Source organism: Protopterus annectens, chromosome 5.part1 (genome assembly GCF_019279795.1).
Source record: "Protopterus annectens isolate FY-2018-M chromosome 5.part1, PAN1.0, whole genome shotgun sequence".
Lineage (NCBI taxonomy): Eukaryota > Metazoa > Chordata > Ceratodontiformes > Protopteridae > Protopterus > Protopterus annectens.
The window spans coordinates 510,219,270-510,242,596 of record NC_056736.1 but is presented as its reverse complement, the minus strand read 5'-3'; the positions used below and the strand labels follow the sequence as shown (position 1 = coordinate 510,242,596).

Genomic DNA, 23,327 nt, shown 5'->3' with positions numbered 1-23,327 from the left:
CATTGCTGCTGTGAGTTTGCAATTGTACAGTAGTACAACGGTTGACAGTCACAGGCATACAGATTATCTTCCAGATTATCAGTATTGCACAACACCTGGCTCCACATCTTCTAAATACACAGTACACATCTGACATATGCATGTTCTAACAATCGAGCTAACAGTAGTCTACAGATATGCCATCTCACCTGCATGCTCCGAGTCAACTTGCTGGGTGACTCCAGCCTCCATGATGACACATGTCTGTTGTAGTGGTGGGCCAGGAGTCACCATGCTGAGGAGCAGCTCTTCCACTCTGGCGAGGGCCTGATGTGATGCTGCACCACCACCTGTGGCAAGCTCTGCAGACATCAGAGGCATGCTGCCGGACATGTCGAATTAAATCACTGCAGTGATGGCATACCTGCTCATAAGTCTAGTTATACATGTCTACATCATTAACCCGATGGACAACATCTTGCCACAGTGCAGTGCGCTCATGCTGGTCCTGGCTGGTTCTGGACAACAGCAGGGCTTGATGTTGTACTAGGGTGGTTATGATTACCTCCTCCTCTTCAGGGGAATAAGCAGGGTTGCGGTGGCGAGACATGTCCCAGGAATACAAGAAAACAATAATTGTCAGCTAGTCATGTGGCACACTTAACATTCTACAGTACAGATATCAATGAAATGCCATATATAACAACCTATTGCCTGTCAGTAGATACACACTTTTAATACCACATATCGGTGCTCAGCCCACAACTGCCTGACAGTGCCTGGCACATTCTGTATATTAAACCATGTTCTGCACAGCAACACAGTGAAACCAGGATATAAGACTATACAACAGTACATGGCATACTGTATGTGACACAAAGCACCACCTAGCCACAGGAGATATATATGAAGCTATTGCATACAGAAATATGTCATCCATTGAAATGATTGTGAAGTACAGTTACAGTACTACCAGTACACCACACTACTTGTTGATAGCAAACCCCTACGTAACATATGTGCATATTCATCAATATAGGTGGCATACTGCTGTACTATACTATACATGTTGCTAGACATGCACTTATATCCTGTAACACACACACGACCGAGGCCATGTTACAAGCATAACCACACACACATCAGACATACCTACAAGACACAAAAGTATGGCAACCCTGATGAGCTTTACCTGTGTATCATACAGTACTGTGTGTCAGCACTTACAAAACCTTATGTCTGAGGTGTGTAATGTGTGAGGAGTACAGGTAACAAACAAAACAGTGTTTCCAAGCAATGTGGATATACACCATACTGTGCTGTTTAGGCCTACAGCTTCAGGCAGTACTACAGTTCATACGGGATTTATATTCACTGCTTTAGCCTACAATGGCACACTCCAGTCAACACCATGGGACTACGTCACATCGTATGCCATACTGCTTTTCCTGCCTAGCAATGGCATACATATCTTCTGTGGGGATCATAGATAGAACACTACATACCATGATATTAACAGTTTTCCACTCGGCTATCACACATATACACAACATTGACACATTCACCTACACATTCACCATCACACTCAGTCAACATCACATAGCAATTAATGCAACATGTACATGCGTGTGTGTATCAGGTCCTAGGTAGCTTATGGGCTATTAGCCGTAAGGCCTATTTAAGCCTAGCCATACGGTACCCTGACCTTCAACATCCATGTCATTTAAGTTCATGTGCAGAGCCACAGAGGTGATTCCCGGGTTGTATTTCTTATCTCACATCCATTCATCATGATTATTCATGATGACTGCTAATGAGGACCTTTCTTTGCTATTGATAGGTAGTTATCTCCAGAGTATGGTATGTGTCTGAGATGAGAATGTACCACTCCAGCATGTTCTGCTTTCTGACGTTACAAGGTTGAAATCAGTACAGTGTGTAGCTTGTAGGCAATTTGATCTGTTTACATGGAGCATGTCCAACACCTGTGGGTTTGGCATAGCTTTGTATGTTAGGCAGAGGCTGCCTCTGGGTAGTTGGTATGCAACACAGTGTAGCTGTGGCTTTGCAAGACAGTCTGCATAGGGCATCTGTTTGAGTCTGGTAATACTCTTTGTGAGGTATGTGGCTGCTGTCTACAGTTGCTGTAGATGTCTTCTGAGGTACATACCACAAGGGCCATTGTACTCTATGATGGGTTTTATGACTGATGAGTAGAGTGGAACACTGACCTCTTTTTCCATGGATGACACACCTTTTCTGATGACATGTGTACCATACACAGTTTACATGACTAGTGCGGCACTGTGCTTATCAAAAGGGACACTATTGTCCACCTGTGTCTCGTGGTCACTTATCACACTTTTGGTGTGGAGTAGACTACCACCTATGTGGTAGCTCATGGGTACAGGGTTTCTAACAAAAGGGATGGCAATACATGTACAACATTGAGCTTGAGTGTACATATGGACATACATTGGGGTACAGATAAATTTACATATAGGCAGATATACAGTCCACCTTTCATGGTGGGAATATCAATTATGCAAAGGCTACGAGGGATACAGTTATGTAATAATATTGCACAGTCTTGTGCAGCATGCATTGAAGGTATTCACAGCCCATGTATCTTTAGCAGGACTCCCTGTCTGGAGGACTGAAAACCTAACAAATCATACCTACAGCATTTAAACACCACATGTCATATACCAGCCCTGTATGCTGTCTTGTTTGCCACACACTACAACCTACATAACAATACACACATAACAACCTTCACCAACATATATATGTCCACACTTCAAAAACAGTTGCAGTGTGTCCCTTGCTCTATGCACATCTACAGATGCTAATATATCTGACACATATATATCTCTCCATATGTGTGTGTGCCATGCACACACATGGTCCACACTGTTGTAAGTCCATACACCTCACGGATGAGCTGTTTGGCCTTACTACAACATGAATAGTTGGTACATGTGTGCACACAGTAATATTACCAGAAGTATATATAGCTGCAAATGCTACCTTACTATACTAGCCTGGTACAGCAGTTGACAATGCTAAGCTACACATTATATGACTATCATGCATGTCTTACTCTGTCACATCCAAGTTTATGTAGCTGTTTGCACTACTCCCACAAACAGCCATTATACACAGTACTGTACAAACCATAGATAACATGATCAGATGTCTGGCATTTAATGCTGAGCTACATTTCTCATACTTATGTTCCACTGCACACAGCTACACACTAATTTGTTCATGGCAGTAGTTATGCATGGCATCAGTGCATACATACCAACTGCTGCCATATATGCATGTTTCGAAGTATGTACAGTACTCTTCATAAACATCTACTACTTGCCGGTAACTACATATCTGTTACATACCTGTTTGTGATTTGCAGGTCCGTCTGTGTATGTTGTGGCAAAGGTATAAACTTTGTTTACTGTCTCTTTTGAATCTGTGAAGTTATGGTTGTTTTTACTTATATTTCCTTTGGTTATTAATTAAGTTTTTTTTTTACTTAATTAATATTTTAGTTTTGTAATTCAGTAATTTATTGCTTTACTTAATTTTTTTTAAGTATTTTTTTCCCTCTCCAGGATGTAGCTAGACTACAAGTCATGCAATGTAATGATTGCATGTGGGGATAGCAAGTATAGCCTGCTTTTATATGTATCTGCACATGTGCATGTGATGCCGTCTCCACCAATTGGTGCCCAGCATTTGGTAAATGCATACAGCCTGCTGTGTGGTAATTGCAGTACACACTGTCATAGCAACCCACTGCTATAAATTACTAGGTTATGTAGGTGTAGCCCTTTCAAATTTCCAGAGTGGGGCCCATGCTTGTTTGCTGTGGATACAGTTGTTCCATTCAGAAGGTTGGCATACTTCTTATATCTGAAGCTAGGTTTGTAGCCAGTGATGTACATGTTGTACTCAGACCTGACTGTTGCCACTTCCAGTACGGACATATCAGTGTAGAGTTTAACTCACCCCTACAAATGCTTACACAAGATATATGTGAGTATGTAGTTTCCTTTCTGATTATATGACTAACTGCCATACAGAAGTAGTAATTGCAGTGTATTCTTTTGGCACATGAACTGTTTGTGAACTGTTATACTGTGAATATAAATGTACTCACTTCTGCAGGGTTTGTGCTTTTTATTGTTGACATTAGCACAGGATTCTCAAGAGAACTGGACAATTCCAGTACTGAGTATGCCTATCTACATCCTTGGTAGACCCTGAACACACAAGTATATTGTAAATTTGGGGGGGGGGATGCAGACATACAGAGAGCATTATGTATTATTGTGTGAATGTTATCTTACTGGACTTATAGGGTCGGTGTGTACCTGTTAGTTTACTAAGGCAGGTGGTCTGTCTGCATAGTTACCAGCTGTGAACCGATCCAGATGGTAGCCGGATGTTAGCCTGTTATTCATTGTCTGTGCAACCCACAGGTGTTTACAGCACTGGTACAATGGAATTGTTACAGTCAGTATTTAATGACAATATGGGTTAGTAACAGACAACAGCATTCCAAATTAGTTGTAACAGCATGCAGTTGTATTCCCATTAACCCAACACACAGGTTTTCCAGCAGTTGAACAGCAAGCATAACACATGCATATTTAGAACACCAATGGACATTCCAACAGCATGCAGGATTGATTGGTGGCAACAGACCACCAAGGTTTTGGTATGTGAATAGGGCACATGCATCAAAGTACATGCAGATATTTATAAACCAACAGGACATATGTCCCAACAATGTTTTTGAGATTACACATATCCATTGAGTTGTGGAATGGCATTATTTATGAACATAAAGTAGGGTTGAAAAAAATCCATTAACAACTTGTATATACTTATAACTGTACTTTACATTCCTACTGACAGCAGGTATATATCCCCTACATGTATTATTACACTAGGCAGTGTCCATGAAATTGTGAATTGGGTTTTGGTAGTTGTTCATATACCTGACCTGTATCTGACATACAAACTGTTCCAGATGCAGATGTTACTGCTACATATTTATATATTTCACTTATATTCATATATCTACATATCTGGCTGTCTTCAGGTGACATTTTCCACTACATTTAAACAAACTCTTACATTTCTAGCAGCACATTGACATTTCTGGGGATCAAATTCACAAGCTACTCATGTGCCAGATTAGCCTGTACATACTAGCCATGAACCAACAGTTGAGGACTGTATATATGCTTAAGGGCTACTGGCATTCCCTTCATCCACTTTATATGGACCTGCCCAATTGTGGATTGACAGCTTTAATACAACTGTACTATTTCCATACTGCAAGGTTATTACAACATATCAAAGAAAGTGACACAGACACAGTCCAGGCATTCTACTTTATTAATTACATTACACAATTTTGTAGTGGCTCTCTCATTCATTTCATATTTTGGTGCATGCAGAATACTTTTATTCCAAACCTATTATACTTTTATTAATGGGTTCCAACACTTTTTCACACTCTCTCACTTAATTTATATTACAATACATGCAGAGACTTTATTCATGGCTTATTAGACCTTTATTGATGGGTTGTAACACTCTTTTTCAGGCTCTCTCACTTCTTTTATATAATAATACATGCGGAAGAATTACTAACCTGTCTGGTGGCACAGCCTTAGCAGCCTATCTGCATAGGCTTGCTGATTCGCGGCATGAACACCTGCAGCTGTAATGTAAACAAAGGGATATTGAGACATACCTATCCATAATATAGACTACAACAGCATTCCTTACATACTTCATTCCATGGCTACCTACTCAGTAGTGGGGCATTTGGCATTTGACAGGCCTCCTGGATCCATCGGGTCAGTTGGTCCTGCTTCCATCTCTTCAGGTCTGAATGGTGGTGACGGACCTGCTCACCAGTCCTTGGGACACCTGTGGCACTGGTGAGGTCATGAGCTAACCTGTTCCAAGCCTCTGCTTTAAACTCTGTACCTTGAAACTGGCCCTGCAGGAGTCTACACTCATGATGATGGACTAGGAGCCAAACCATGTATTTGGACACCTCAATGCCCCACCTCTGCGCTCTAAAGCGATTTCCCTCTCCAACTCTGGCCATTCTGACTGCAAATGGGTACCACAATCAGTTAATGCGAGTATTCCCGCCTATGGGGCTTAAATATGCCTCATTTCCCGCACTTATTTGTGATTGGCCGTTTTGTAAAATTCTCGCCTAACTGCAAACCTGCTTAGCAATGGTTAAACTTCCATTCATAAGTATATGTATGTTAACAGTGCACGTTTCTGCCAAGCTGTCATGACGTGGTGGTTCAGTACTTTGACTATGGTGCACAGTGTCCTGGGTTCGAGCTTTGTCATTGCTTTTTATTTTACTACTGTCCAGACAGGCTAGCGGGTGTGGCTGTGTTTAGGCAACTTTGCTCAACTTTGCTCTACATTGCCTGATGTTGCTCCATGTTGCCGACGGTGCGCTAGTTGGTGCAGTGCGCAGCTCCGTGCAAAACTATTGCGCTGGGTAAAGTACTGCTTAGCTATGGGCTCCTATATTGCACTGGGTAAAGCGCTGTTTAACTTTGGGCAACTATATTGTGCTGGGTTAAGCACTGCTTAATAATGGGCAATTATATTGCGCTGGGTAAAGTGCTGCTTAGCTATGGGCAATTATATGTCAAGTTCCTTCTTATATTTATATATGTATACATTTTCTTCACTGATACGTAGGCCATTTCTATGCTTTTTACTAAAAGTTTATTCATACATGTCAGGTATTATTTCATATACTAATTTAAAACATATAATAGAAAGGGGTGTGGGGGGACCAGAACCGTGAATGCCTCCTCGTTGTGCATAGGCTCTACCACTACGCTATTGCTATTTGGCTTAATCTGCATAAACATTTCTTATTATGCTCTTCGATGTCGGAATTGCTAACTGTAGCTAAGCAATGGGCACACCCGGCAAACACGCGCAAATACAGGCAGCTATATCGGGAATTATTAGAAATAAGTTACAGGTTTTACATTTTATAACTGTACTGGGGGGTTACAATGTGAGGGAGTGTGGTGTTGGGTATGTAGATATTTGAGCGGACTTGCTCATGTGTGTTGACATTGCATAACTCAGACACTTGCAGGGGCGTAGACCTTTGGACTGCTCGGCAGTCGGACACGCCCCCTGCCTTCCTGCATGGTCCATGTTAGACTTGGAGTGGAGTCAGCATGCCCTCATGAATATGCATGGCATGCTGACATCATACCGTTCAACTGCAGTTTCCGAGTAAGATTTATTTAGTCTTACACAGAGGTTTCGTGAATCTGGGGGTTTGTATTACCATGCATTTTCTGAAGGATACCAGTCATTATTTAGTGAATTCAGTCCTCTCTGGGTTTCAGCAAAAATCAAGGAAACCACAAATTTCATGTGGAACAGACCCAAAGTATGGATCAAAAATCAGGACATTCTCTGAAAATCTGTACAGTTGAGAGGTATGATACATACAGAAGTAGTGGCTATTGCAGGGGAAAATGCAACATAAAGTCGATACATTTATAACAGAAAAGATCTTTTTTGTATTTAAGAATTTCAGTACTTTTGAAGATAATTGTACTTATGGCATTAATTATGAAAGTAATATAACAGTGATACAGGGAAAATAAAATGCTTAAGGAACTGACTAATGGACTGGAAATTGTAAGGAAGACAAACAATACTATAATAAGTAAAATGCAGTTCATGTGACTGCATAAACAAATCATTCATTTTGAAATTCCAAACTGAAAACATCAATTTATCTAGTCAGAATCAGAAGTCTGAGAGTCACAAGGTCATTATTTACTTATTGTTTAGGGGGTTGCAGAACTTTCTTGACATTTCCCTAAGGTCATGCAACCTGGATGTATACTACACAATTGAAGTTGCTGTAGCAAACATTACAAGTCTGTGCAGAGAACAAAATGATATTCTAGCTTTTGACTTTAAGAATTCAAATGGAAAATAAAATGCTTGCACTTTTAGATATGGTACTTTTTCTTCTGTACTATATTTGTATATTATATTATACATTGAAATAGGAATACAAATGTTTTATATGCCATCAAAATCCCATGTGTCCAGCTGAAGCCAGACATATGGCATGCTTACTCAATGAGCAGATCTAGGCTCTGAAGCAAACAGTTCCTGTATGTGCACATCTTTGAAAGAGAAAGCCGGTCTTTCAAGGTTAGAAAGTGATGCTATTACATTTTTATGATGCCCTTCCTTACTGCTAACAATGTCTGCAGCAACTTGTGCTGGAAGTTTGAAACTAAGCAGCTAGAGACAAGTTATATTGACCTTCTGTTCCTGTAATAGTATAATCGATTCCACTGTTTGCGTACATATGTTTTTTTCTACCTGGCTCCAATAGTTCTGGAATAAAAAATAATATACATGTTGCTCTACAAATCCGTTAATGTGTGGATGACAGATTATTCATTTTGTCCATTTAAAGAAAGTCGCAACAATGATCTAACAACATTTCTTAGAGAATGTTCTTCAATATTGAGGGGAAGCAATTTGATGGGATAGAAACCAAATGAATGATGTGTAGGTGAAAGACTGATTTGTGTGGGCTTTTAAGATGAATCTTCTTTATTGCACTTTTAGTCAGCAACAAAATTCATCCTTCATAAACTTGATAGAATTCTGTTATTAATCTATAAATTATAAAGAAAATATACACAATAAAGCTTCTAGTATTGCAGGTTTTGTTTTATATATTAATGTTAAGGTACTTATGTATTATCACAACCATGTCTTCTCACAATCAAGTAAGTACCGACTGAAACTACAAGGCATATCATATTTCAGTAACTACAGCAGTATAATGATTCCAAAATTTGGAAATCAACTGAAATTCATTTTACTGGATATTGTACAAGTTGACTGTTCAAGACAGAAAAGCTGAGTGGGAGCTGATTTTATTCAAGAGACAGTAAAGGTAACACTCACATTATCACAACCGCGTTTTCTCGCAACCACTTTATTCATGAACAGTTCTTCTCAATAAAGAACATTTTCTTTAATGTTTTGGTGTTTCTAATGCTATTTTGTAATAATACTTCCTTTTAAAAATATACCAGCAGATGAGACATGGATAAGCATTACTTCGCTGTAAAAACTCATAATATGGGAAGAATCCAACTCAGCACAGAATATTGTTTACTCTTTCCCTTATAACCTACAGAATACTGAGCTGACTCGCTAATTTAATGGTGAAAAATTAAAGCGCTAATAAATGTAATGTATCAATCACACATTCAGCCTTCAGTACAATCACCGCAGTTTTGGACAAAATGACTCCTTTCTCAATAACATGAATAATGTGGTTGTGCCAGTTTGAACGTGGTTGCAATAGTACATAAGTACCAATTTTAAATACACACATACATATATATATATATATATATATATATATATATATATATATATAATTATATGTAGAGAGAGAGAGAAACACCCAGAGAAAGAGAGAGAGAGATAGTGTGTGTATATATATATATATATATATATATATATATATATATATATATATATATATATATATATATATAGGTCTACTTTCATTCACTAAAAACACATTTCACTGAATTTCAATTCACCCACATCAAATCACTGAGAGCTCAAATCACTGAAAATTCATTTCACCGAATCACATTTCACTGAACAGACAGTACTGTAAGGCAAGTGAAGCATGTATGCCCTTTTCCCCACTGTAGTGCGATCCTGGAGTTAGTATATATAGTTAATGGGAGTGGGGGGCACAGCCCCCACATTGGGGGGTGTGGGGACAAAGCCCCCACCTAGTTTATTGTTAGCTTTCACTGAAATGAGATTCATAAATATAAAAGCAAACTAAGTGGGAGGCTATGCCCCCACACCCATTATGTGGGCAGCTGTGCCCCCATCTCCCAGCTATATATACTAACTCCAGGATTGCACTACAGTGGGGAAAAGGGCATATACATTTTAATTGCTTTACAGTACTCTGCATTCAGTGAAATGTGATTTGGTAAAATGAGTTTTCAGTGATTTGAGCTTTCAGTGATTTGGTGTGGGTGAAATGTGTTTTCTGTGAATGAAAGTAGATCCATATATATATATATATATATATATATATATATATATATATATATATATATATACATATATATATATATATATATATATATATATATATCTACAGTATACACACACACACACACACACACACACACACACACACACACACACACACACATGGATCAACTTAAAAAGTTTGAACCTCATATAATCGAAATCCATTTTCAAGAAATGAAAATAACAAAAGCTTAAAATACCCGAATGGCAATTTTTTTCCAGGGCAAGTAAACAGTTAAACTAAACACACACCTAAGTAAGTAAAACCCACCAAGGTGGGGGACTACACCACCCACGTCCCACAATGTGGGATGGCTGTGCACTCCACACTCCCTCTATCTATATATACCAACTCCGAGATCACACTACAGTGTAGAAAAGGGCATGTTGGGCAAGTTTTTACTTAATCTGAGAAAAATTCACCATTCAGAGATTTAGGGCCGGATTCACGAAGGCTTGCACAGAGTCTAAGAGTAGAGTAAGACTCCATGCAGCCAACATGTCCGCCGAGCGAGCGATCCAGGAAGAGCCGGCAGGGGCGTGCAAGAGAGCTCCTAAAACGATTCTTACATGGACAGGGTTAGGTTATGCAAATTACCTCATTTGCTGATGAAAGCTATGCAAATTAGATAAATTTGCAGTCCAGGAAACCCTAACCTGTCTGAGTTAGAGTGTACTCGGTTAGCAACTGAGTACCGTTCTGCAAATAGTAAAACGGAGCCATGACAGCTCCAAATAAAGGATGCATTCAGTCGAGGAAGCATGCCAATGGCCAAATATAAGGCCATTGGCATCTAAACATGTTGCAAATTAAGAAAATCTAATTTTTTTCCACGATCTCCGATGTTTAAGCATAGTGCAGTGCCACGCAAACGTGCGGCGCTTTAAAAATCAGAAAATAACACAAAAATGGGCAAAAATAGGCATTTAAATAAAAAATGTAATTTGCCATGCAGGTGAATGGCAGGCGGAATACAACATGGCCACTGAGTAGGGGTTGCTATGGGAGGAAGCCAAATCCCAGAGATGTAACCAAGCATTAGTAGGCAATCCTATGCAAATGAGGGTAAGGATAGTGAATCCCAATATTACATGGCATATGAGCCAAGTCTGTGGAGTGTAAGAGTAGGATAAGGGGAGTATCAGAGTAGAAGATAGGTGATATCATGAGGGGGGTATGTATGAAAGACTGTAAGCTCATTGGAGCAGAGTGGCATGTGTTCGCTGTCAGTCAGTCATCACTGGAAGAGGCGTGTCAACAGGTATCCTCGCTAAAGGCAAGAAATTGAAGGTGTACGCCATGGATAACACTAAAGTTTCTTGTACAAATGCCTACAATGTGTTTGCGCGCGTGTGCACCTATGTGCACGCGGTTAAGCCTGAGTAAGCAAGTGTTAGGTTGTGTAAACCTGTGTAAGCCCGTGTAAGCATGTGTGCCCATGCGTGTGAGCTGGCATGCATGTGTTGGCACTCGGGTGCGTGTGCTGGCGCTCGGGTGCGCGTGTTGGTGCCCAGGTGCGCTTGTTTGCGCGGCGCTGCCTCCTGTGGCAACAGAAAAGGGATAAGGAAGGAAAACAAATAGTAGGAAGTTAATTAAGGAGAACTAGCAGAGCTAGCAGGTGAAAACAATCAGAATCAGGCAATTACACAGGCAGCACAGCAGCCCAACCCAGCCCAGCACTTAAAACTCTGCAAACAACATTCCACCATGTTTTTCTCAGAGACACTGCAACACTGCAGTATACTAAGAGAAGTAAAAACTTAAAAAGCTCTACTGAGACAAAAAAACGTTAGGGGCTGCCATTGCTATTATAAAGCAACATATGCAACATGCTGAAGGTGGTGACAATGCAAATGCTGCTGAGCAACCCACAGTGAGGAGGCGAAGAAGAGTGTACAGGCCCAGGGTAACCTACAAGGGGCTACATGAGCTGGAGATAGTGGAGCACTATAGAGTGGACAGAGACCTCATGCAGCAAATTGTTGAGCTGTGCAGACCACGCCTCACACACAGAACCAACAGAGGGGAACCCATTTCCGTGGAAACCAAGGTATGTGTTGGCCTAAGAATACTAGCAACAGGTACCTTCCAGAGACTAACTGGTGATATGATGGGGATTTCTCAGGCATCAGCATCCCGGGTACTGCACCAGTTCCTGAGTGCCATGTCAGCACATGTCTGTGATCATGTATATTTCCCCAATTCCCGTGAGGTATTGGCCAGCAATATGCGTCTCTTCCAGCAAATAGCGGAATACACTGAGGTAGTGGGTGCAATAGTCTGCACGCACATATGCATCAAAGCACGAGCCAGTGAGCGGGGTAGGGCATACTGCATCTGCAAGGGCTTCCCCTCCATCAACTGCCAGGTTGTGTGTGACGCCCAGGGCATAATACTGAATGTGTGTGCTGGCTGCCCTGGAAGCTACCACAATTCCCATATCTGGCATCTGATGCAGCTGTACCAGACATTTGCCAATGGGGACATCCCTCATGGTCACCTAGTGGGGGATGCTGGATACGCACTGGAGCCATGGCTGATGACACCCATCAGAAATGCGCACACATCTGAACAGGAACGCCATAATGAGGCACATGCACAAACACAAAATGTAATCGAGCGTGTGTTTGGGCTGCTCAAGTCACGGTTCCGGTGCCTGGACACATCTGGTGGAGACTTGCAGTGCTCACCAACTACATGTACCCAAATTGTCATGGTATGTTCTATGCTACATAACATGATCCTGCAAAAGCAGTTTCAGCAGGAGCAGCATAGGCCTGGGCCAAACAGCCCCCCACCATTGCCAAGGCCATCACAGGCAGAGCGTGACTCAGAGGAGGAACGACATGAGCCTGCCCCAGTAGGCAGAAGGAGGCGTGCCCAGTATGCCTTGGCCTTGGCAAAGAGGCACCGCATAGCACATACACTGGCTCAGTAGGAACCCTGGAAATTATACCTCTCTCTGACTCACACATATAGTAAAAGGGATGCCTAACTTGACACTACCTGTTTTCAAACATGTACAGGGAGTGTACTATGTACATCCAACATAGGCAGCCCTGCAGCACCACCTGAGGCATGATTGCCATGTTTTAAGCAATATAAAGCAGTGCTAAACAGCCTTTACCACTATTTAGTATACGTAAACAAAATTGCATGCACTAACTAGCACAACTCTGGGCACTGTTGAGCAATATTGGGCAACGTTCAGCAGTGTTCGTTAACGTTGAGCAATGTTGGCCAAGTCTGGCCAAAGTTGGGCATAGTTGAGCAAAACCAGGTAAACATGCACATATTTGCTCTACTGGTCTTTAAGCAGTCTGGTCTGCCCAGTATGAAAATAAAAAGCAGTGACAGTCCTAGAACCCAAGATACTGTGCACTATAGTCACAGTACTGAACCACTAAACCATGACAGCATTTCTCTGGTCAGACTGTATGAAGAAATGTTGATAAGTCTATGCAAAGTGTCCCATGGAAACCCTGCAGGCACAGCATAATCCTTGTAGATTTATGACACAAAGGTGAGCCCTGCAGTAAAAATACAACATGATTTTCAACACACATATAGTATAAATGTAAATATTGGGCATGCTCACACACAACAACAAATGTAGTGGACTTCAGACAGCAACATACTGAAAGGTCACACAGGGCATGCTCACACACTTGAATAAATGAGGCAAATGTCAGGCAACAACATACTAAAAGGTCAAACTGGGCATGCTCACACACTTAGGCCATGTCTGAGTACAGCAGTGGGCCGCACATATCTGGCAGTTGCATGTCTTAAGCCAGGAACCTCTCACTATTCACCAATCCTGCCCTGTGCACACAGTTCTATGAAAACAGACACATATATAATATACTGGAACCCTGTCAGAATCAAATATGTACTACAGATACATAGGTTGTTTACAGAAAGTGGAAAGGCATAGAAGATAAAAAACCTGCAATCAGTATCATCAATAAATAATGTGCACTCCAAACATTATCCAATCCAGGTTATGGAAAAAGAATCTGGGAAGGAGTCCATACAGAACCATGATGCTTCCTTCAGCTATGTCGTAAATAGCAATGTACACTCATATATGTCCTGAGTCAGTGCCAACTGTAAATGACTGACCATGCCAACATCCTGTCAGACAGGCCCATACATACATACCCACCTCCCACTGACAAAAGGCCCTATCATCATACTAGGCGATATCACATGTAGAATGGGTAAACAGCTCGCTCTAATGCTGAAAACACGGCATCAATGGAATTACATTGTTACCCCATATGTGTCATATGTGAACTGCAGAACAAACAGACCCTGCACCTGAACAGTCTGTTGAGCCTCACCCTCTCTACAGGATATGAAAGTGTTGAATGGGTTACAGCAACATCTGGCACACTCCACAAGTGTTGGTGCACAACAGACCATGGGAATTATAGTGTTATAAGCCTACGAAGCCAGATCTGCAAGACCATGGAGTCCATCATGATTAAAGTCATAAACAGAGCTATTGGAAGCCCACTAACACACAACACTACCACCCTTGGTTTGGGCATGGGCAAATCATGGTTCCCAAACCTGCTAGACTGTTTACAAGGGAGTCACCCAGGACTTACATCAATGAAATGAGCTACACATGTCCCACATAGACCTTGAATAGCCCTTTTCCAACATCCTAGACACATGTCGTATCCACAAAATCAACAACCTGTGCATAAATATGTATTATCATTTGACGGATTGCCAACTGGGACACAGATATATGACAAAAGTTAAGAATTGTGGAGTCCTGTTCAAGCTGGTAACATCTGCTGTCCCCCATGTCTCAGTCCTGAGATTGCATAAGACAAAGTGCACACACATTACCATGTCTAGTCTGATAATGTCAGCATCCTACAAATACAGCAGTGGAAATGAAAATCCCCAATAAAGCATATAGTGCATCGTGTTAATGCGTACTTCACTAGTATCATAACATAATTAGGTAGGGATTTGAATCCTGCAATCGCTGAGTGCATGTGCGGGGGTGGGGGGGATGTATGTTGGTGTGTGATTTCCTTTGAGAGGAGTGCCCTTTTTGGAGACTAGGAAAATACCTGCAAAGTGGTATATTCATCTTTGGCAAGTCTGATGATGTCAGCATCCTACAAATATAGCAGTGGAAATGCAAACCCCCAGTAAAGCATAAAGCGTGTCGTGTTAATGCATTCTTCTCTAATATCACACATAGTTAGGTAGTGGTTTGAATCCTGCAATCACTGAGTTTGTGTGTGATTTCCTTTGAGAGGAGTGCCCTTTTTGGAGACTAGGAAAATACCTGCCAAGTGGTATATTCATCTTTGGCAAGTCTGATGATGTCAGCATCCTACAAATATAGCATTGGAAATAAAACCCCCCCGTAAAGCATATAGCGCATCATGTTAATGCGTACTTCACTAATGTCATAACATGGTTAGGTAGGGGGTCTGAATCCTGCAATTGCTAAATGTGTGAGGGGGGGTTTGTATGTTGGTGTGTTGTTTCCTTTGAGAGGAGTGCCCTTTTTGGAGACGAGGAAAATACCTGAAAAGTGGTATAGTCATCTTTGGCAAGTCCCATGATGTCAGCATCCTACAAATATAGCAGTGGAAATAAAAACCCCAATAAAGCATATAGTGTGTTGTGTTAATGTGTGCTCCACAACATAGTTAGGTAGGGTTTGAGTCCTGCAATTGCTGAGTTTGTGTGTGTAAAACACTGTTGGTTAATGTGTTGTGGGTTCTGCTTTTACTACTGTATAACAACTGTATGTGCATTGCACACTTCAGGTATCTGTGTGGCATATACATATATGTACAAGTGACCTCAATTAGTTCATAGGTGTGAAGCCTGCTGTCTACATGAATACATCTGTTACCTTTGACAGATTGTGCTGCTGCTTCTCAGACCTTAGGTCACATATGTATGTTTGTGACAAGGCCAGCCACTGTAGTGATCTGTGGCCTAGGTCATCTGTGTCACACACACCCATGACAGTTTCTATAGAATAGTGAGAGTGAGGGTTCATGCCTGGGGTATATGTCAGACATGTTCAAACACAACAAAGTCTCTGTCAATAATGAACAGTCATTATAGGTGTACAACAACTTTGTGGATATGCATACAGACCCCTTATTTCTTATGTGATACACCGAGGGACATCAGAATACCTTTGGAAATGTGAATACCAAAGGACAGATGACATAGCACTTGGCTGTATGTGCACATCGGTACCCGTTCTACATGTTGGGGGCTACTACCTATGTGGTACTGTCAGGATTCTATGTTTAGTAAATGTGAATGACTATGCTATAGTTGGCTTATAGCTTTAGAGCGTGGGTTGGACAACAGTTATCTCTCTGTATGATACCCTTGAGAAGGATAAGTGTCACATCTGGAGAACGCATTGCAGGCCACTGTATGCATTTCCAGATGTGGACGAACATATCCCTAGTGTGTTTGCTTGTACCTAAGAGGGCTATATGCCAAACAGGAGTGGTCCCAGGAATGGGTGGCAGTCAATACCACTGGTTACTGGTATAGTATAGTAACGGAAGGATCCAAATGCTACTGAGTTTCCTACATCTGTGTGTCAGTTGTCAAGGCATCATCTAACGATTGGTTATAGTCAGGCTGTTGAGGTTGTGTATACTACCAGAATGCAAACCAATGACAGATAGTAACAGTATCACCCACAGCATAGTGTCAAACCATGTCATACACACATGTGTACCCAAGTTAAAGCATATATGTAGATGTGTAGTAAAATGCATACTGGCCACCAATAGAAACTATGAAGTGTTAACACTGTGTAATATAGGGCATGTCACCCTTCCCATGTGTCCACTATGCACGTACATGCAGACAGTGCACCTCCACAATGTTCAGAATTGTACACCTGCAAATCTGTACTGCACACATCACACACATACTCTCCACTCAACAACACATGCTGGCAAAAATACAGACATCAGCCAAGTGGCACATGGGCGGACAATACATTTTTGGAATTAACACTGGTGTAAACAATACTATATTGATAGTCATAGCTTTAATGCATCATGCCTGCTCAGATATACCTACAAGGATATCATTACACTCTACTGTTGACAACATGCTAACATTGATACACTGCTATAAAGTCACCCTGTTCATCAGCACCATGTTAGCCTGTTTCTGCATCAATGTGGCAGATGACAGGAGGTGGTACAGTATCATCATATGCACAGGGTGTGTTGTTGGTTTGCCAGAGCCCAACATTGCCCCATCCAATCGACATGTATGTGTATGTGTGTGTGTGAGGGACAACAGTACAGCATTGGTCAATGTTGATGTAATGTGTGTGTGTATGTGTTAGCCCTAGGTGTTTGGTTTATGTGTGTGTGTCTGCATGCACACAGTTCCACCATGTGGCTGCCATATATGGGTGGTTGTGGGACAGCCACAGACTGTACCTGCCAGGCTGTACAGATCACCATCTCTGGCCACGGCCACAGTACCTGCGCCTGGCAGTGGTGCCACAGACAGTATCAGGTACTAAGCCAGACTGAGTACTATCATCAGAGGCAGAGGGATGTCGACTGGACCCATGTCCCTGCTTGGACTTGCCAGAACCATGTGCATGTGGTCTTCTATGATGGTCAATTGACAGCCCAGCCCCAACATTGCTGGGGCTGGTACTGCCACTACGGGAGCGGCTGTGACTTGTGTGTCGTCCGTGACGACTACAAGCTGATGATGTTGCTGGCATACGTCCACGTCGACATCTCAGCCATCCTGCACTCTCCTGGCACATAGACATGACATTGCAGAGGACATCTAATGTCTCCCCTCAACGTCTATCAATGACCTCGGTGTAATTACAGATGGCACCGGCAAGGTCACAGATACTGTCATTGATAGCAGTGTTATGGGCCCTCTGCGCCCTTAGTCCCTGTCTGATGTACCGTTCCATATATGCCTGTGCCTGCATTACAGCCCAGAACATACCTGAGGTTTTAAGACCTGTGGGGGCACGTCTGCCAGGGGCATTATGACCAGCGGTGTTCCCACGAGAACCCCTGGACATCTGCCTATGTGGTACCATTCCAGGAATCTGGGTATGGCTGCTGTGAGGGGATGCATTTGCCATAGATACCACATTATCCTGGTGAATGCCTACTGTATGTGGTCCCTCAGCTAAGGCCACTGGTGATGAGGGATGAATTGGCAGTATGAATGTGCACATAGATGGGGTGGAAAGCTGTGTACTGTTGATTGGCGGACCAACAACAGACCCTGTCAAACTTGCCTGTGCCACAACACATGTATCATCATTTCCACTATTTGTGGCAGTGTCTTCAGGTTCCCTGCTGCACTCAACCAACACAACCTCAGCACCTGTGAGAGGAAGACAAGAAACACACTTTACAATCTGTACATGATGTTAGCACACATGCACACATGCCCACATGCACACATGAACACATGAACACATGAACACAAATACACTACTCATTAAAGTGGACACACACACACACACACACACACACACACACACACACACACACACACACACACACACACACACACACCAACAGCAATCCAGAACATACTCATTAATGGTTGAGAACATTATCACACGCCAAAGAGTCCTATTACACATGTCAGCATGCAGGATGTGTGTTGCTCAACAGCATGCAGTGCGAGTGTAGAGAGTCCTTGTTAATAACAGTATACATGTCTTTGATGCATGTGTGTTGTTCAGTGATTGGCCTCACCCTGGAACACAATATGTAGATGGACACAACATTGCTGTGCAAGTATTAAATGCTTTTCAATATCCTGTGCGCCATCACTCACAGGTATACATATCATGGCTGGATGCACACAACTGTCAGGTGTATAGCAATGAATGGTATGTGTAGTACTGTAGTTACTGTAACTGGCTGTAGTGTAGTACCATGAGCCATCATCAGGCAGCATCATGTGGTCACTCAAGGCCACTAATGTTTGCCACACTGGCAACTATCTTGCTGTATCTGAACTGCAGCACTGTGGCTACATTAACCATTTCACAGGCAGTTGTTACATGGGTATGTAAGGTGTTCAACAGGGAGCATTGCCTAACATGAATGTGTTGTGTGTTGAAGAGTGTTGCACCGCCCCATGATAGGCCTCTAACCCTCAGGTATAGTATGTGTCCTGTGTGGATGGCATTTGGGATACTGGAGTCTGACCTTACAGCAGGTGTCTAAATATGCCATGTGTATCATATTAACACGTACTGCGTATGACAAAGTGGTGTATGTTGCATGCATATGTATTGACTCTGCCTATACAATGTCCACTACAGTGTACCACAATTGTTTGGGATGCTCTGTGTATTGCATGTGTTTGAGGCAGCTACTCATGTTACTGGGATGTGCATAGTCCCACAGAAAACATGCTGAGCATGCATTATGTGTAGGTGTTATACATGTGTATATGGCCTACAACTCACCTTATGACATGCACATGTTATTTGCCATATCAAATGTAAAACACTTCCCAGCATGGGTCTGCTGTCTTGCTGTCACACCAGAGGGACCTACAAGTATTTGAGACAGTTTGTCAGTGTCAACAACTATGGCATTGCTGCTGTGAGTTTGCAATTGTACAGTAGTACAATGGTTGACAGTCACAGGCATACGGATTATGTTCCAGATTATAAGTATTGCACAACACCAGGGTCCACATCTTCTAAATACACAGTACACATCTGACATATGCCATCTCACCTGCACGTTTCGAGTCAACTTACTTGGTGACACCGGCCTCCATGATGACACATGTCTGTTGTAGTGATTGGCCAGGAACCACCACACCGAGGAGCAGCTCTTCCACTCTGGTGAGGGCCGGATGTGATGCTGCACTACCACCTCTGTGGCAAGCTGTTGTCTGCGGACATCAGAGACATGCTGCCGGACATGTCTAATTAAATCACTGCAGTGATGACGTACCTGCTAATAAGTCCGGTTATACATGCCTACGTCATTAACCCGACGGACAACATCTTGCCACAGTGCAGTCCACTCATGCTGGTCCTGGCTGGTTCTGAAGAACAGCAGGGCGTGATGTTGTAGTAGGGTTTATATGATTACTTCCTTCTCTTCAGGGGAATAAGCAGGGTTGCGGTGGTGAGACATGTCCCTGGAAGACAAGAAAACAATAATTGTCAGCAAGTCATATGGCACACTTAACATTCTACAGTACAGATATCAATGAAATGCCATATATAACAACCTATTGCCTGTCAGTAGATACACACTTTTAATACCGCATATCAGTGCTCAGCCCACAACTGCCTGACAGTGCCTGGCACATTCTATATATTAAACCATGTTCTGCCCAGCAACAAAGTGAAACCAGTATGTAAGAATATACAACAGTACATGGCACACTGTATGTGACACAATGCACCACCTAGCCACAGGAGGTATATATGAAGCTAATGCATACAGAAATATGTTATCCATTGAAATGATTGTGAAGTACAGTTACAGTACTACCAGTACACCACACTACTTGTTGATAGGAAACCCCTACGTAACATATGTACACATTCATCAATATAGGTGGCATACTGCTGTACTACACTATACATGTTGTTAGATATGCACTTATATGCTGTAACACACATACGACCGAGGCCATGTTACAGGCATACCCACACACACACACATCAGACATACCTACAAGGCACAAAGGTATGGCAACCCTGATGAGCTTTACCTGTGTACCATACAGCACTGTGTGTCAGCACTTACAAAACCTTATGCCTGAGGTATGTAATGTGTGAGGAGTGCAGGTAACAAACAAAAAAGTGTTTCCAAGCAATGTGGATATACACCATACTGTGCTGTTTAAGCCTACAGCTAAAGGCAGTACTACAGTTCATACAGGATTTATATTCACTAGAGTTAATAATCAATAAGCATAGATGCGCTGCTTTAGCCTACAATGGCACACTCCAGTCAACACCATGGGACTATGTCACACCGTATGCCATACTGCTTTTCCTGCCTAGCAATGGCATACATATCTTCTGTGGGGATCATAGATAGAACACTACATACCATGATATGAACAGTTTCCCATTAAACTATCACACATATACACAACGTTGACACATTCACCTACACATTCACCATCACACTCAGTCAACCTCACATAGCAATTAATGCAACATGTACATGCGTGTGTGTATCGGGTCATAGGTAGGTAATGGGCTATTAATCGTAGGGCCTATAGAAGCCTAGCCATATGGTACCCTGACCTTCAACATCCATGTCATTTAAGTTCATGTGCAGAGCCACAGAGGTGATTCCCGGGTTGTATTTCTTATCTCACATCCATTCATCATGATTATTCATGATGACTGCTAATGAGGACCTTTCTTTGCTACTGATAGGTAGTTAGTTCCAGAGTATGGTATGTGTCTGAGATGAGAATGTACCACTCCAGCGTGTTCTGCTTTCTGACATTACAAGGTTGAGATCAGTACAGTGTGTAGCTTGTAGGGATTTTGATCTGTTTACATGGAGCATGTCCAACACCTGTGGGTTTGGCATAGCTTTGTATGTTAGGCAGAGGTTGCCTCTGGGTAGGCAGTATGCAACACAGTGTAGCTGTGGCTTTGTAAGACAGTCTGCATAGGACATCTGTTTGAGTCTGGTAATACTCTTTGTGAGGTATGTGGCTGCCATCTACAGTTGCTGTAGATGTCTTCTGAGGTACATACCACAACGGCCATTGTACTCTATGATGGGTTTTATGACTGATGAGTAGAGTGGAACACTGACCTCTTTTTCCATGGATGACACACCTTTACTGATGACATGTGGACCATACACAGTTTACATGACTAGTGTGGCACTGTGCTTATCAAAAGGGACACTATTGTCCACCTGTGTCCCATGGTCACTTATCACACTTTCGGTGTGGAGTAGACTACCACCTATGGGGTAGTTCATGGGTACAGGGTTTCTAACAAAAGGGATGGCAATACATGTATAACATTGAGCTTGAGCATACATATAAACATACATTGGTGTACATATAGATTTACATATAGACACATATACAGTCCACCTTTCATGGTTTGAATATCAGTTATGCAAAGGTTGCGAGGGATACAGTTATGTAATAATATTGCACAGTCTTGTGCAGCATGCATTGAAGATATTCATAGCAGGACTCCCTGTCTGGAAGACTGAAAATCTAACAAATCATACCCACAGCATTTAAACACCACATGTCATATACCAGCACTGTAAGCTGTCTTGTTTGCCACACACTACAACATACATAACAATATGCACATAATAACCTTCACCAACATATTTTATTTTATTTATTTATTTTACATTTGTTATATATGTCCACCCTTCACAAACAGTTGCAGTATGTCCCTTGCTCTATGTACATGTGCAGATGCTAATATATTTGACACATATATATCTCTCCATATGTGTGTGCCATGCACACACATGGTCCACACTGTTGTAAGTCCGTACACCTCACGGATGAGCTGTTGGGCCTTTCTACAACATGAACAGTTGGCACGTGTGCACACAGTAATATTACAGGAAGTATATATATAGCTGCAAATGCTACCTTATTATACTAGCCTGGTACAGCAGTTGACAATGCTAAGCTACACATTATATGACTATCATGCATGTGTTACTCTGTCACATCCAAGTTTATATAGTTGTTTGAACTACTCCCACAAACAGCCATTATACACAGTACTGTACAGAACATAGATAACATGATCAGGTGTCTGGCATTTAATGCTGAGCTACATTTGTCACAGTTATGTCCCACTGCACACAGCTACACACTAATTTGTTCATGGCAGTAGTTATGCATGGCATCAGTGCATACATACCAACTGCTGCCACATAGTTTCATAGTTTCATAGTTTAGTACTAGGCTATCTGCCCTGGGGCATTTATAAGCCTAGCCATAGTGATGTGGCTTTCACCACCCCATATAATGGTATAAAAGTGTACAGAATAGATTTAGAATACTGTGCCTCTATCTAGTAGTGACATAGTGAAGACCCCCTTACATAATAGAATTAGTTTACTGTGCCTCTGTCTAGTAGTGACAC

At 42.0% G+C, this 23,327-nt stretch overlaps 1 protein-coding gene across 2 annotated transcripts in view; it reads left to right on the top strand.

The window, feature by feature from the left end:
• GRPR (gastrin releasing peptide receptor) overlaps positions 1-23,327 on the top strand; it is a 1,477,698-nt gene that overhangs the window by 670,461 nt on the left and 783,910 nt on the right. The window lies entirely within an intron of this gene.